This window comes from Lagopus leucura, unplaced genomic scaffold, assembly GCF_019238085.1.
Source record: "Lagopus leucura isolate 7727_CA_CO unplaced genomic scaffold, USGS_WTPT01 Super-Scaffold_100001, whole genome shotgun sequence".
NCBI classification, from domain to species: Eukaryota; Metazoa; Chordata; class Aves; order Galliformes; family Phasianidae; genus Lagopus; species Lagopus leucura.
In genome coordinates this window covers 96,310,182-96,326,492 of record NW_024962262.1, presented here as the reverse complement: position 1 = coordinate 96,326,492, position 16,311 = coordinate 96,310,182, and the positions used below count along the sequence as shown (strand labels likewise).

The following is a 16,311-nucleotide window of genomic DNA, read 5'->3' as shown; positions in this document are numbered from 1 at the left end:
TTACAGGGTCCCTCCTCTCCGAGCCCCGCCGTCCCCTATTGTCTAGGGAGCCGAGCTCCGCGCCCGGCCCCGCCGCGCACCTCCCTGCCCGCAGCGAGCGGAGCCGGCGGGCGGCGGGGAGGAAGGTGCGGCGGGGCCGCCCCGGAGCCCAACCTGTTGCTGCGGCGGCCGAGCGGGGAAGGAGGGCCGTCGGCCGCCCCGGAGGAGGGCTTTGTCTGCGCCCGGCTCCGCTCCCCCCCGCCGCCGCTCCCGCTCCCTCTGCCCGCCCGCTCTCGCTCTCGCTCTCCCTCTCGCTGTGGTTTTTGTAAGGTAGGTTGCAGCGCGTGTGTGTGTACACAACATCGAGAGCAGGAAAATGGACTCATTAGGGAGGCAGGCGGTCGGGAGCGCTCGCGCTGTAGTGCCGGGGAGACGGAGGCTATGAGGAGGCAAACTGAGGACGGGGGAACAAGGTAGGCCAGCCAACTTTTGGAAAAAAACGAGGGGGGGCGGGGGGGGGAAGCCCGAGCCCCGCTCCGCTGCGCCCGGCGGCACTTCTTTCTCCGGCCCCCCACCCGGGCTTTAATTTGGAGATGCAAGTTTGGCAGAGCCCAGTGCCAGCCCGCGGCCGGGACCACCGCGCCGAGGCCTGACCCTTGGAAACGTGCTTCCCCCCTCCACTTATCTCAGGGTGTGCCCCCTACGATTCACTTTAATCACTTTCTCTTTTTTTCTTTCTTTTTTTCCCCGATGGCGAAGGAAACAAATGCGTTTGTTTTCCAACACCGCTTCCAAGTAAATCAATATCTCGCACTCCTGTGAGCAGCCCTCCCCGCCCGGCTCGCCGCTTTCCTCCTCTGTTTATGCACTTCCATCTGTCCGTCCATATATCATCTCCTCCTTATTTACCGCTAAATGGGTTTTATTACTATTTGCCGACGACTTCTGCCCGCAGCGCCGGCGACGGGGGTGAACGGGGACTCTTTGTTGTGTGGCTATATGTCGGCTATAAGTTTGAAGTCCAGGCTCGTCATGCGTTAAAATAAAAGCAGAAAAGAGAAAGCGGAGAAAGCAGGTTCCACTCCTCCTGACAGGGCTTTATCCGGAGGTTTTGTTGTTTGTCTGTTTGCCTGCGGGGGCGGAGGGGGTTAATTCGGGTGATCGCACATCGACTTTTTCCTCTCGGGTATTTTTAACGTCTATTTTTCATTATTAGTATTTTTCCAGTTTCCTTTCCTGGGCAGAAAGGAGACGCAGATCGCAACTTTTGTCTCTCGGAGCTGATGTCACGTTATGGAGGCATCGCCGGGTTCGGAAGGACCCCAAACTTTGGCGGAGGGAGTTGTTATCCTCAGCTGCCCCCCACCCTCTGCTCCGCGCTTCCGTCCGTGCCGGCAGGGACGGCAGGGGGAAGGGAGGGGATATTTTTTTACAGCGGTGGCAAATTATGAAATCTATCAAGCCATTTTGTCCAGCACGAGTAACTATTTATTTACCTTTTTTTTTTTTTTTTTAAATTTGACCAAATATTCCTGCTTATTTGTCATTTCAGACCTTGAAGCTTTCCTCTGAATTAATCCTTATTGTATTTTATTTTATTTTTTTGTGGTTGGGGAGGGATGTGTGATGCATTTCGTCTCCCACTGAGCACTGTCGAGTTTTGGAGCCCAGATTTACTGTGGGCTCTCAGGGCTGCTCGCAGTGATCCATTCGAAATGGTCCTTTTATGTGAGCTCCTGTCAGTGCTGGTGGAGGGCTGAGCTGCTGCTCTGCCGGTGACAGAGAGAGAGGAGAAAGGACAGAGGCAGCCGTGGAAGTGAGTTACATAAAATGTTCTGGAGAACCCGAAGTAATTATGTAAAATGGACGCTGATCGGTGGAGGTCTCTCCATAACAACAATCACCTTTTTAAAGAGAAAATAATTTATTTAATAGCAAGAGGGCTGACTTCTTAAAAAAAAAAAATAAAATAAAATGCATTAGGCCTTCCTCTTAGCACAAAGAAGTGCATAGAGCAGTATTCCCAACCCACCTGGGACTGCTTCGGAGATCCTCCAAAACCTTCAAATCCTTTAAAAATATTTCTTAAAAATCCCTCTTTTATTATTTTATTTTTTTTTTTTGCAGCCAGTGCAAACTTCTGCTGCCAACAGGTTTTTGTGGCTGTTGTTGCACTGTTTTTCTCGCTGTCCTTTAACTTGCAGCTCCCCGGTTGCAGCTGAAGTGCCTCCCCGCTGAACAAACTAAGTTAATTGAAATCCAGAGCAGCACATCTATTCACTGGCACGACAACTGCTCAAACTACTTGCTCCATTTTATCCAAAGCTTTATTCCAGAACCTGAGCGAAACTTTTCAAGGTTTTCTCTATCACTGTGCCAAGAACTGGTGGCTTGTCTCTTAGCTGAGGAATGGCATTCATTGATTGCTTTTTTTTTCCCCCCCCCCTTTTTTTTTCTTTCTCTTTTTTGCTTTTCTTTTTCTGCTTTTCACTCAGGCTTCTACATTAATACTTTGTTGATAGAATTCCAGTGCACTCATGGCTTTGCACTGCCTCTCCTCCCAGAGCTCAGACCTCCAGCTCTGAAGCTGGGACGTGGGGTCCCAAAGGCACTGTGGTCACCTGCAGAGGGACAGCTGATGTGGCCCCAGGAGGGGTGGCTGTGGGTTCTCTGGGGATGTTCCCTGGATGGATGGCAGTGCTTTTGGGCTCCTGGTGTGTCTTCTGAACTTGCGCAGGTGGGCAGCATCCCACTGGAGGGCAGCAATCCTGGCCCTGGGGGTCTCACCCTTTAGCAGAAGCCCAGCCTCACCTTAATGTTTCAAATAACTTTCAGAATGACTGTGATATATCTCTGCATTTTAGAACACCCCTACAGGGAAAGAAACATTTGAGCGTAGAAAGAGTTGGAATAGGAGAAATGTTTTTCTGTATGCAGCGAAGTCTCTTTAATCTTGAAAACTTTTTTCAGTAGAAGAAATCAATTTACTTTGAAATGGCTTATTCTTAAAAAAAAAAAAAACAAAAAAACAAAAAACTCTTTGCCCTTTTGATGGCACAAAGTCCATCTGCAAACTGGGCACAACAGCAAAGGCTGCAGCATGCTTCAGTAAACTTCAAACCAGCGTGCGATGCTGGGGCTGGCACCCAGCGAGTCCAAGCCTCGGGACGGTGTGGTCTGCAGGGCCGGTGCTCCTGGAACTGCCTTGGCTCTGGGTGTGCGTTGTGCGGTGCAGAACAGACAGTGATCCAGCACCCCCATACCAAGGTAGTGCCCCGGAGTGGTGGTTTTGTGCCTCGCCGTGTCCTGTGGCCAGAATCAGTTTGGAGCGGGGCTGCGTGTGTGCTCCTGTGAGACAGAGCAAGGCAGCTGGGGCTGTGTGTGTGTCGGTTTGGGCCGCTGTTTGTTGTGGGTTTGCTGGTTTGTTGTTTTTTTTTTTTCCCCAAATGAGGCCAAAAATGGGGAATAAGGCGGTCAGATCCAAATACCAAACAAATAGCGAGCCAAATTAATTTTAATAGTGGAGGATTTTGCTTTTTTCTTACAGGAGGAAAAAAATACGGGGTTTGTTTATTTTGATAAAGGCAGTTGTAGCAATTTCCTGAGTTGGATATATCATTATTGTAAATATTGCTCATGGTTCTCTTATTTTCACATTTTCTTCATAGGCCCGGCTTATTCATAAGGGAAAACAGCTGCAGAAAATTAGAAAAATGCATTATTATTTATATAAAACTTTGATGTAAATAGGGAACAGTGTCCCCCACTACAGATTTCTGTGGGATGGCTTACAAATCCCATACAAGAAAGATTACGGTCTTACATAAATTGTTATTTAAATCATTTCAAGAGAATCCCGTTTGTTTTTGCAGGCCATATGAGTCTTTAGCAGCACGGTTTGAATAGGACTTCTGTTTAGAAATGGATGGCATGCTGTGGCCTTACAGATCTGAGCCGGTTTCACTCTTGTCCCATTTTATAGGGCCCTTTTACAGGGTGATCTGTGTGGTAAAGAGCTCCGCCTGAAAGAGATTTGTAAATGTTGATGGAAAATTAAACACTGAAATTTAACTTCAGGTTACTTCATCGGTTTGGTTTGGTTTGGTTTGGGTTTTTTTTCTTTAGCAAAACTTTCAGAAAACCCAAGCCCTTTATAGACGTTTTTTAAGATTTTTTAAAATGAAATAATGCACTGGAAATAGTTGTTTTTAAACAATAACTTGTTCCCTCTGTAGAGTCGGCAAGTTCAGTCCGTGCTGCAGAGAGAAAAGGATGGCAAATCAAAGTGAAACTGACTTCATTGATTGCTTGAGGGTGGCCCACGAAAATTCTGAAAGTAAACAAACAGCATCATCTATGGAAAATAAATTGGCTTTTTATTCATCTGGCCATTCCAATAATCCCAGCTCCTCGTGCTAAAGAGCAGTGCATAACTGTGCACGAAGTTTGAAAGTATCGTGGTAATATTTGTACAGTCTTAACTTGAGCAGATTTACATGGGTTGTTCAGAATTTCAGTAAGGAGTGAATAAAGGCAAAAGCTTTCGTCTGGGACAGTTTTTGCTCTGACAGTGTTGCCTGTGTTCCTTGCTATTATTTCCCTTACAAGTTAGCAGTTGGTTCTGACAGCAGCAATCCAGTCCTCTTTAAGAGGTAAGTGGCATTTTGGAATGCTTACTTCCACTCCACATTTCCACGTCTGTATGGCTCAGGTGTCCTGTTTCCCCATGTCCCATGAAAGCTTTTTGCCTGTCTATACTGGTGGCAGCTCAGTCTGGGAGCTGCTCTGTTGGAGTGGTCACTGGGGTGGACATGATGCCGGTGAGACGCTGCTGGTGGCCCCACATCTGCAATGGAGTGGGAAGGAAACAAGCCCAGCTTCTGCCCCATACATAGCAGCTTCTGTGTCTTGAATAGTTAAAGTACAGCAGCGAGGGAATGGGCTGGTTAGATAGGGCTGCCTCTAAAAAATATGCTGTTCCTGTGATGGCTGGGGTTTGGCTTTGGTGTGGCGAGAGTGTTGGGTCGCAGCCTGCCCTGTGGGGCAGATGCTCACAGTAGGAAAAAGCAAGCCAGTAACGGAGCCGGCACTAGGTGGCACTATGGAAAGAGAGGCCACGGAGCGTGCAAGCACAAAGAGCGAAATGTGGTGGTGCCAAGCAGGGGTCCCTTCCCACCAGCCCCGGGGAAGGCAGGTGTTAGGGCTGCTAGGGCTGCAGTCTGACCTCGCTTGCTCTGCTGCAACCCGGCTCTGCTCCTCAAAGCCCCTTAGCAAAAAGAAGCATTCCACAAGAAGTGAGTTCTGCCAATTCAAGCACTGGCAGCGTCTTCAGCACTTCGTTCTTAGTGCAGTGCTATACACCTTTCCTTGTGCTGTTGTGAAGTGAGCACAGACTCCATTCTCCAGCCAGTTTGCATGAATGTTAAGAGCAGTACAAAAGCTGAGCTCAAACCAGCACATACTTCCTGCAGCTTGATACTAGCTTGAATATTGCCACTATATACTGTTGTATTGAAAATCCTTCATGACTGCCGTGAAGAGGAAAGGAAACCTGAAGGGGCAGGGCAGGGCGTGTGACCCTTTGCAGGGTTTTGCTCTATCTGTTGGAAACATTTGGCAGGACAGAAGTATTGCCATTCTGTAAGTCACGTCTGTAGATGACCTCTTAATGTTATGCTTCCGTAGTAAATTTATCTTGGGGTTGTGGTGGAGCTAAAAATGCAGGCAGTATGGTGCCATTTGATTCTGAGGTAAACATAGCATGGAAAGTACTGGCGCTTTTTTTTTAATTTATTTTATTTTTTATTTTTATTTTTTTTTCCAACCAAAAGACTTACTTTCTAATATTTTACTTCTCTGATCATTGACAGCTGAAAGTATGATCCATCTCTTGCAGATACAGAAGTGAGACTGGGAAAGTTGCCTTATGGACTTCAGAGTTTTCCTTTCAGCCAACTGAAAGTTAATTATTGATTTCTCTTCCCTCTCCAGGGTTCCCTATGCCGTTTACTCTGGCTAGAAAGTTGGTGGTCACAGTGCTGGAATTTGGGAGTCGTGGCTATATGGCAACATGGGACTTTGTGTTCAGGCAGTCAGGAGCAGATTAGATGGAGGCTGATATGGGGAAGAGTGAAAAAAGATGTTGGTAAAGCTTCTCTAAGCTTTTATGCAGGGTGGACGTAGAGACTGTTCTTCATGGCTTTGGCTCCTAGAAATTTTGATAGCTAAGTGAGTCACTGGTGTTAGTGACAGAGAGGAATGCTGACAATAAAACAAAACCAAACAAGCTAAGGGCCCCCCAGACTCATTGTTTAGGCTCAGGCACAAGAAAACCATGTTTAACTGCTACTGTGCTCCCTCTGCTGGCTCTGCAAAACGAACGAATGCAATTCCTAGGAGACTCAGCCACGCCTGCCAGGACAGCACCCTGCAAAAACTGGGGTTAAGTAAGCAAATGGCTTCGAGCTCTTTTCTTCTCCTGTATTAGCAGGAGAAGCCTTCATACAAAGTGTGCTACAGCCTTATATACTTGGCATGACACACTGAGCATGGTCATGAAATCTCAGTCCACTAACTCAGACTTCTTTTGCTTTGTTTCCAGTCTCGCTTATATTTGATAGGCGTTTTTTTTTCTGCCTTTCCCAGAAGTTTGAATTTTCCATTTTACTGCTGCTTCCTCTAGGATTCTTCCCTCTAAAGGAGTTTTAGATATGTTCATGTCGGTGCTTTTATCGTCCATTACAGTGTATGTAGGATCTAAAGAAGCCTGGGTGCAGCTAAGGCTTTGGCTGCTTCCAACTCTCTCTGTCCCAGTTAAATCTGCCTGTCAGCTCTGTACCGCTGTGCCCACTTCATCCTGGCCTTTGGCGTGAATAGCGGCTGTTTTTTCGGGATGCTCTCGAACATCCTTCCTCGTTGTGATGCATCTGTATTTCTTTTCCAAACATAGACCCAATTGTTTCATATGTTCCCTGCGCTGTGCGTTTTCCCCAGTAGATCTGTTTTTAAAATCCAGCATTTTGTACTTTCATACTATGAAACACTTTGAAGTTCTGGATAAGGCTGTGTTGGAGAAAAAGCTGGAGAGAGCTTTATTAATTCCATTAGAATATTAGGAATGTGTGGAAGATTCCTGACACAGTAATTATATAGTGAAATACTGTGCTGTATTTCCCGTATTTTTCACCCCTGAGGACTGTCATAATGAGGAACCTCATCTTGCAGCCATAGGCATGTTGGTGGGAGTTGGCCGTGCTGAGTTGCAGCAGGACTGGGCTCGAGTTCTCCGTGTAGAACAGTGAAAAGTTTCCTCTCTGTGAGTCTCACGCTGCCCATCTAGGTGGCTGCTTATTAAATCCTTACCCAGTAGGGACAATAAACCAAACATCCTGGTGGGTAGCTAATTGGCTGGAGTGACTCAAGCCACATATAAATCTCATTTGTACTCAGAACATTGACTCTCTCTGGCCTCATCGGTCTTCCTAGTATTCATTCGTTTGGAGATGGCCAGAATAGAATACAAAGAAAATCATTCCTTGCTCTTCTTTCTCAGCGTGTCTCTTAGGGTGCACATGGGATGATTCTCCATTATTTCCCTTGCATAGACCCTGCAGTTTAGGAACCCATCCTCCTGTAACATAAAGCAGGGAGCTGGGCCCCGTGTGGGCAGCCACAGCAGAGACATCAGGAAAGCGGAGCAGCGCCGAGAGCAGCTCACCCTCCACCAGGTCCCTTGCCATGAGGAATCGTAGCAGGGGTTGGTATGGAGATGACTTGCCCTCCTGCTGTACCTGCTTTGGGGATAAATAGAGAATTCAGTGCCTGGGGCTACCAATCTGGCACCTTTTGCTAGTACTAAGCTAATGATGTGATTAGGACCAATACACGTTTTCAGCAAAGGCCCGGCCTCTGCTGACTCACGGCGAACTGCTTGAAGCCCAAACACTGTTTTGTTTTTTCCAGCATTTCATAAAAACGCTGCTTTTATTTTCCTTTCCGAGCCACGGCCAAGTTCTGAAAGCTTCAAAACCTGCTCCAACCAGATAGTAAAAGTGCGTTTTTAAGGTACTGACGTTTCCTAAATGAGTTGGTCTTTTCTGAGCTATATCAACTTCAAATCATTTATCCACTAAGTCAGTCGAGCTCAGCCTGAAACATTTTGCTGCTGTGAAAGCAGCTGCTCCTGAATGAGGTTAAAAGCCAGTTGTGCTCCTGCAGTACATTTGGCTTTGCTATACTTTGTGCTCGGCAAGAGAAAGCTCAGGCTTTTTCTCTGGTGCAGGGCTTTTTTTTTTCCTGCTAATCTCTGAGTCCCTTTTTACAGGAGACGGGATCCAATTCAAAGCTTTTCATAATAGTTTTTAGGCAATTTTTTTTTAACCTATGTACAAAGATGTTAAATATTTTATTCAGCACGGAGGCACGGAGCAGTATGGGAAATGGCAATGAGACTGCAGTGTAGTAGCTGGAGCAATGTATGCGAGTACATAGGTACTAGAAAGAATAACCCACTGATGATGGACGCAGAAGTCTTATTTTGGTTATAGTTTATTTTCCAATTTTCAACAAGTCTCCCCATTTCTCAGTTTCTCAGTTCTATGTCTTCAAGATAGGGATAATGACATTTATTTATTTCTGAGAGCAGTTGGGAGATTGGTAGCCACAGCTTTATCAACTAGTTTTAACATGTCAATCATCTCTCCCTCTCTACTTTTTATCCTATTGCCCTAGAAGTGCATTGCAGCCTTTTTCTTTACTTTAATGGGGTTTCCTTAGTCAGGTTTTTGAACGTGTAGTCTTTCTCACAGAATCATAGAATCATAGAATGGGTTGAAAAGGACCACAATGATGATTTAGTTTCAACCCCCCTGCTATGTGCAGGGTTGCCAACCACCAAACCAGGCTGCCCAGAGCCACATCCAGCCTAGCCTTGAATGCCTCCAGGGATGGGGCATCCACATCCTCTTCGGGCAACCTGGAGGTTCTCTGGCACGTCCAAGCAGAACGTACACCTGAGGTCCTGCTTGTTGGTTTTTTTTTTTTGTTGTTTTGTTTTGTTTTGTTTTTTGGAGAATTTTTCTCACATGGAGGCAAGTGTTGGCATTTGCTTCAGTGGTAGAGATGGCAGTAACTGTTTAGCCTAACGCATGCAGACTGTACCATCTCAGGTGAATTTTGAATGAGTTGTGAGCCATATATTGCTACTGCAGTCATCCCTAGATTGCCCTTACCAAATTACTGTTAGCAACAGAACTGGCCCAGGTGGAGTGAGAGCCATCTTGTCTAGATCACTTCGGTATCCACCAGCCACAGGGACAAGTTCATTCTGCTACCAAACAATTTTCACTTCACATCTTTTTTTTTTTTTTTTTTTTTATTTTAAATTTTTGAGGGAAAAGAAAAGGAAAATAAAGAGGGAAGGAGTTAAAATGAACATTTCTGGAGTTCTCTGTTTGAGACTGGTTGTTTAGAAGCATTGTTGACTGAAAGCTTTAAAGGGTTATTGAAATCTGGTTGAGTGATGTTACTACGGAACGCTGGCTTCTATATGGGAGAAAGATACATGTGGAGCATTTAGGAGAGGGGGTTGGGACAATGTGAGCAATAAAAAATAAAAACTGAGACACAGGCAGGGGGCAGAGCTGCTCAAAGAAAATGAGGACAAAAAGTCTGAAGTTCATGCAAAAAGAGGGGCTATCTTGGTCCCACTGGCAGGAAAGGGAAGAAATGTTAGCAGAGGGGTTTGGTTTGAACCGAACCACAGTGGGGTGGAATGAGGCCATGGCTCTTCTCCCTCAAAGGAGCGGTGAACTGGAATAATCATCATACAGCAGTTATCTCGAAAGGACCGTGCTCTTGGGATAAGGAATTCCATGTGAAAGTTATGGATGTCTGTGTATCTGCTCAAAAGTTTATGGTTCATGTTTTGCCTTAAGTTATGTTTGTGTAGAAGTGGAGTAATTGCTTAAAAACTAGAAGGATCAGCACTGAGCTGAAAGCCAACTTTAGCTTAGTATTTCTAGCTTACTGTCTGTAGTTGGCATCTATCTGAAGCAGTAAAGATGATGCATGGTACTCTACAAATGATCGTGGCCAGGATAGAAGCTTTCTCTGGGACGACACTGCTGAATTTGACCTCATTTTTGCTGTTTTCAATACTGTTTCCCCTGTGGCAGCACACATAAGTGTATTAAAAAGATTCTTACCAGATTGTTCCTTGAAATACAAGCTTACGAGGTCTGATGAAAATGCTTGCTTTCAGGTGTTGGTGATTATTCTCATCATACTCAGGCAAAGCCTGCAAATAATTTAACATCCACAAGGTGCCTTTTTGTTGCTGATCATTTAGTTGTTGTGAAAGTTTAAACCTAAAACCTCATGTGATTGTTCTTTTATTTTTTGTTTTGTTTTGTTTTGTTTTGCTTTGTTCTCATTGCCCAAAGAAGAGAAGTGCCAGTTCTGTCTAAGTCATTCCTGGGCTTTTTAGGTAAAGGAGTGCCACCAGTAGTTCCCAGCAGTGAGCAGTGAGCAGCTGAGTTCATCTGGGGAAGGGAATGCCTACATAGGATTCTAGGACAGTTTAGCCACATATGGCTGCTGATATGGATGAATAACACTTGATGTTTCTAAAGAAACATATTCAGATATCTCACAGTGTTCAACTAATCAGTTTACTTTTGCTTAGCTCCAGTAGCTGAGTTAATGTTATGATTTCAGTTTCTTAAATCAGGAACTATCGAGGCACGGGAGAGAAAGAGGAAGTGATGCCTTCCTTCCTTCCTCAGTTTATTGTACGAGCAGATAGGACCTGGAAAAGTAAAGACCATGTTCCATGGACAAAGGAAGCTCAAATGAGTCTTGACCATATTAAAATTGTTAATACTTCTTTTACATCACTGTGGTGTCATAATGCAACTTCTTTGCCATAGAAGTCTTGTACTTTCAGAGTGAGATAAAAAGACTCTACTGTAACTGGAAATCAAGTCCAAACACATTTAATGTGCCCACATGTCTTACTTTTAACAGTGGAATTTTTAAAAAAAATGTTATTTTGTTTGCTTATTGTATAATTATTTATTATTACTCTGTTAGCTCAGTTAGTATAACTTCAAAGACTTATAAGCAACAAGTAACTTTTGTTTTCCAGTTGGCTTTACCACATTGAGATCTGTCCCAGTAAGGTACTGAGTTAGATTTGATTCTGCCCAAGAAAGAGGTGTTTGAAAATGGTACCAGTATGTCACCTCTATATGCACATTAATAGTTATAGGGGAAGATTACACCTTGCTGAATTAAGCAGTGGTGTTGCTGGCTTCATGAAATAGTCGTAAGAAGGAGGCTGAAGCTCTGTATTGCAAACAAAAACAAAAGTACAGTCCAACAGTCATGTTGTTCTGGGCTTCTTGTGTGTATAGCTGCTTGTCTGCATCACTGCTGGTAAGCTCTATGGGAGCTGCAGTAAGTAAGAGAGAGGATTGCCCCTCAGGGTTCTTTGGACACACATATTTGAAGAGGATTGTTACTTGTCTGTATAAACTGACAGTGGAAACGAGGCATATGCAAGTAATAATGGAAGCTTGCAAGTACTGGATTTGGGCAGAGCACAGTTGTATTACTGCTGAGGCATTTGTGAGGGAAAGAACAGAGCTGTTCGTACATTCAACCTGAAAACTGTGCAGCAAATAGCTGCATTTAACTTTTTATTTCCTGAGAATGAGATTCAAATCTGAATTCTTGAAAACTTGCAGGCAAGTTTTCATTTTGTTCTTCTTTCCCATGTCTCAAATGCCAAATTTAATGTTTACTGATTGGAAGGGTGGCAACAGAAAGTTTTATTAGCCAGCACAATTAATACTTTCTCCTTTTGAGAGCCAAATTCATCTAGTTTAGTATGTTTACAGAAGAAAAGGCTGGAATGCACAGCAAGGCTTTTTCTTTATCAGACACATGTGGACTTACCATCACTGGATATATTTGCGAGATGCTCTAACAAAGAGCACTCCTCAGGCATATCTCATATTTCAATAATCAAAGGGCAAAGTGAGTGAATGTCCCTTCTAGGAAATGGATGAACCAGGTTTTAATATGCGATCTCCAATTGCAGTAATCCTCAAGAAGCTTATAAAAGCCAGGATGGAGTCAAAAACCTCCTCTTGTTAACCTCCAGAAGGACACAAGGAGCTTTGGATCTCAAGGCTGGTCTGGATGCCAAATGCACTCCTTAAGTACTCTCAGATTGTCTCAGCGTGCCATAACTTTTGGTAGATACGATATGGTTCATCCAGGAGATGAAGAGACCAAGTTTTCTGGGAGAATTCCCACTCAAGAGAGGCTGATCAAGCTGCTTTGTACAGGGAAGCCAATAAATGCCTTATTTGTTTGTTAGTTTTCTCTCACTGGAGGTTTTTCCCTGCTATCCTTTCATTTATGCATAATGACCCGTTTCATAGATTGAATGGTCTCTGAGATTTGTTTGCTTCTGCTTGTAGCACTGGTCCTATGAGAGACGTTCCTCAGGACAGCTGCATTTGAATGCTCACACCTTTTAGGACACTTAGATCCGGTTTACCTTCTGAACTCAGATGTAGGGAAATTCTGCAGATTACATGCTTGCCTCTGCTTGCTATCTCAATAAAAACCAGCAACTTTGTTTCCTCATTGAGCGTTTCCACCCTTATACATTTACTTACATAACTGAGCTTCCACATCATTGTTTGTATGTTTCTTTCTTTCTTTCTCTGATTTGCTGAGATACAACATTTGCTGTATATAATTAGAGCACGTGTATTCTTCACAACTCCAAACCAGTGCTTTATATGGCATTCCATTTTTCCTTTGAGGTGCTATGAACCATATAAATCTACCTGGGTTTTGGGAAAAGGTGGATTAAAGTGCCAATGGCTGTGTAAACATTAAGTTAGCAAACCCAATGGATACTTTTTTTTTTAACCATTTTATTGAACTCAGCTTATTGTCGCTCTTCCTCTTACCATGATGGGACTAACTGATGTGCTTAGGGGGAAGTTCTCCTTGGCTCTTCTGTTTTCCAAAGCTTCAAACATACTTAGGGATCCACAAGGCCAGTGCATCTTGGGAACTTGAAGAAAGATTGACAGGGCATTCCTTCTGAATGTTTGGGAAGCCTGGGTGAGTGAGCTGCATTTCTGGTTGAATCAGTATTAACCAGAATGGGTGAGACTCTGTGTCTACCCAGAAGTGCTCTCAGTTTAATTCTGTGGGGAGAGACCAGGAAAGGAGCAGTGCAGGAAACATGTAGGCAAATGCCCACTTTGTCATGTGCAAAAAACTACAGAGCTTCAAATCTTTTTTTGCTCTCTGCTTGTTTTACAAAGCTTTTGCTTTTCTGTAATTTCTCTTTTGACATCTATATATTTGACTTTAACAAAAGCAGCATAGTAAGCTGAGCAAATGGAGGAGTGTTCAATTTGCTTATTTTCAGCCTGAGCAGATCACGTACCTGCTCCTTGTGGCAGAAAGGGCCATATGCCCTGGCTCCTTCTCTGATATGTGATCTTGTTGTGCATGCACAACAGAATGGAGCTGGGCAGAATTCAGTTGTGGTGCACCGAATTTTCTCATGTGATACAGATGTAATGTCTATGCTCAGGAGCTCCAAAGCTTCTCAGAATCACTGAATTTACTGTGAATGCACCAGAACTAATTGGGTTGAAGTGCATCCTACATGACCTGGCCTTTCTTGGCTGCATCCATGTTAATTCTGCGCTTGCAAGGGATTGGGCCTTCCTGGGTGAGTGTCATCAGGAATGGGTCATGAGTGAGATCAACTGTCCATAAACAAAGGCCAAGCATGCTTAGAACAATCTTCAAACACTAATTTAAAAAAAAAAAAATTAATCAGGTACTGTTTATATTGACTTTCAATAGTGCATCTGGAAGAAGTGAAAATGTGAGTAATGTAAATAAACTGACTTTTTAGGCCTTGTTACTCATCTAGGTGCTTCACCCCTCTGTTCCCCAGCTCTAAAGTGGAGTGATGGGAGGACCTTCTTCATGCCTTGAAGCTTAGCAAATGTTTTGCCAGGCACTCAGAAATCTTTAGGTGAAAAAGCCTGGTGATGAAACAGTGATTATTGCCACATTTACCTTCTCTTAGTCTGGCAGGAACAAGCAGAAAACTCAAACACTTGTGTTACCATGAGAAACGGAGACATGTTCCTTTCAAAAACTTTCCCGGTGAGGTGGGTAGCCTTTCATACTGTCTGGAAGTTTCTCCACAGAAACGTCTTCTAAAGCTGTAAACCTTTCCCTCCATATAGTTTTGCCTGATCACCTCATCACTGGAAGAATACAGAAGTGAAACAAAGGGGGGAAGTACTAAAAGCAAGTTCTGACTACTTCAAACCTTGCGTTCCACCGAGATCTGTGGAAGTTTGAATGCCAGCCCAGGGTTGCAGTTAGCTTTCCGGGTATCAGGGAATGAGCAGAGGTTGCAGTATGGGTAGAGAGGAAAATGAGATGAGCAAGCAGTGAGTGTGTGTGGAGTGACTGGAGGAGCTGTATGTAATTGGCAATGTGGAAACATGGCTATGTCACAATGGGGGGCATTGCTGTGTTTGTACCATCCCTCCTGACAGGATTTAGGGCAGAGGTAATTTAAGTAAGATGGAAACAAAGAGTGAGAAGCAAATGGAAGGTCCTGTGCTCCGGCAGCCACCGTTGGGGTGCCTGTGTTTATTCTTGAGTTCGTGGCAGTGCTGAATATCGTTGGGGCAGCGCCGTGTTCTCAGTATAAATAGAATCCATAAATAGTTTTGCAGAGAGTCGGGATTTTATTTTGCTTGTGAAGTTGGACTTACTGTGACTCTTGGCTCTGCCGTTTCTTTCCTTACCTTATTGCTGGGATAAAGTTTATATTGCTTAGCCTGAATTCGCGTATATATTAATACGCTTTCATCTCTTTCTCTGTTGCTTTGTTTATCTGTCTCTGTCTATCTCTGTGTGCGCCTGCTGCTTGTCTGCCTGCCAGTTTTTTCTTTGTCTCTATCACTTCATCATTGAACCCATCTGTGTAGAAAATGGGATATTTGGCTGTCTTGTATTTTTTTTTTATTATTTTTTTCATTCGTGTCATTTTGTTCCCTCAGACTTACGAGGATAAAACTCGCACTCCTGGGGGTGCCAGGCGTTTCAGATCTTGCTTTTAGGAGGAGCTGTGATGCTTTTTGTGTCTGTTTGTCTGTCCATCTGTCTGCTGGTCTATAATAAGCTGTGCAGCGAGACAGCAGCTTACTATCTGTGTGTGTGAAATTAGCTAATTGGTGTTAGCAGCAATATTTTCACATGTTTTATAAGCAAAGTGCAGCAAGGTATATAAATGTAGATATGATCCAGAGACACACACACATACACACACACGCGCGCACGCAAGCCTGTCGCTGCTCATGCATAGACGCTCAGAAGTAATTAATGTTAATAAGATTTTAATGTGCTTGTGAGATCATAATGAGGAGAAATGAATGCTGTGATTAGAAAAAGGTAACTGTGTGTGTGTTTTGGCTTAGAACAAGATTTCCCCTCTTTTTTTATAAATCACAATTTCAGAACTTGTTTGTGATTGCATCAATCGGTTTTTATTTTCAAATTAGAGGTCTGTTCAGCCATTTGAATGATTAGCCAAATAAATGGGTAAAATCCTGATGGTAAGGAATAGTGCAGATTGGGAGATTTTTTTTTCCCTCTTAGAAAGCAATAGTAGTATGTGACAGGGCTGGGCACCCCTCATCCTTCTAGCATTACGGGTGTTTTTTTTTTGATGCTGCTTTTAAAGCCTCATCAGAAACTGCTCCCAGAGACGGCGCTCATTTTTTACAAATAGAGATGTTTATCTATAGGTGTCTGCAGTGCATAATCAACCACTGAAACTATTGTGCCAAGGCACATTCCCGTTCTTCAGTAATGATGAATCCTCAGAGTCCAGATGATCACATGATACCTTGATAATATTTTGAAATAATTAGTTTAAGAAAGAAGAACCGTATAGGTTTATTTTTTAGTTTAATCAGTCGCCTTCTAAAGAAGTCAGATAGGAAAATGCTTGCAGGAAATATTTTCCAAGCTAAGATGTTCTTTCATCCTGGATGCTGCACAGCCACCAGACCGAGGCTGGCTGGAATCCAGATGGACACTAGGGGTCCTTCTCCCCAGCAAATCAGTGAAAATATTGTCCAGAGGGCTCTGCTTTCATTTGCATTCTTATTGTTGTCATTATTTTGAGTCATAAAAGGTATCAAAATATTAAAAAGTTCTTACCTGATGGCACTGCACAAATCACTTTCGGATTGGGGATATTTT

The 16,311-nt window shown here is 43.8% G+C and overlaps 1 long non-coding RNA gene across 2 annotated transcripts in view; it reads left to right on the top strand.

Moving 5' to 3' along the window:
• Window positions 1-303: 303 nt before the first annotated feature.
• The window catches only part of LOC122177261, a 334,853-nt gene continuing 318,845 nt past the window's right edge, over window positions 304-16,311 (top strand). For both annotated transcript variants that reach the window (XR_006178024.1, XR_006178025.1), the window contains exon 1: window positions 304-452. This is a non-coding gene — a long non-coding RNA (uncharacterized LOC122177261). The remainder of the gene's footprint in view (window positions 453-16,311) is intronic.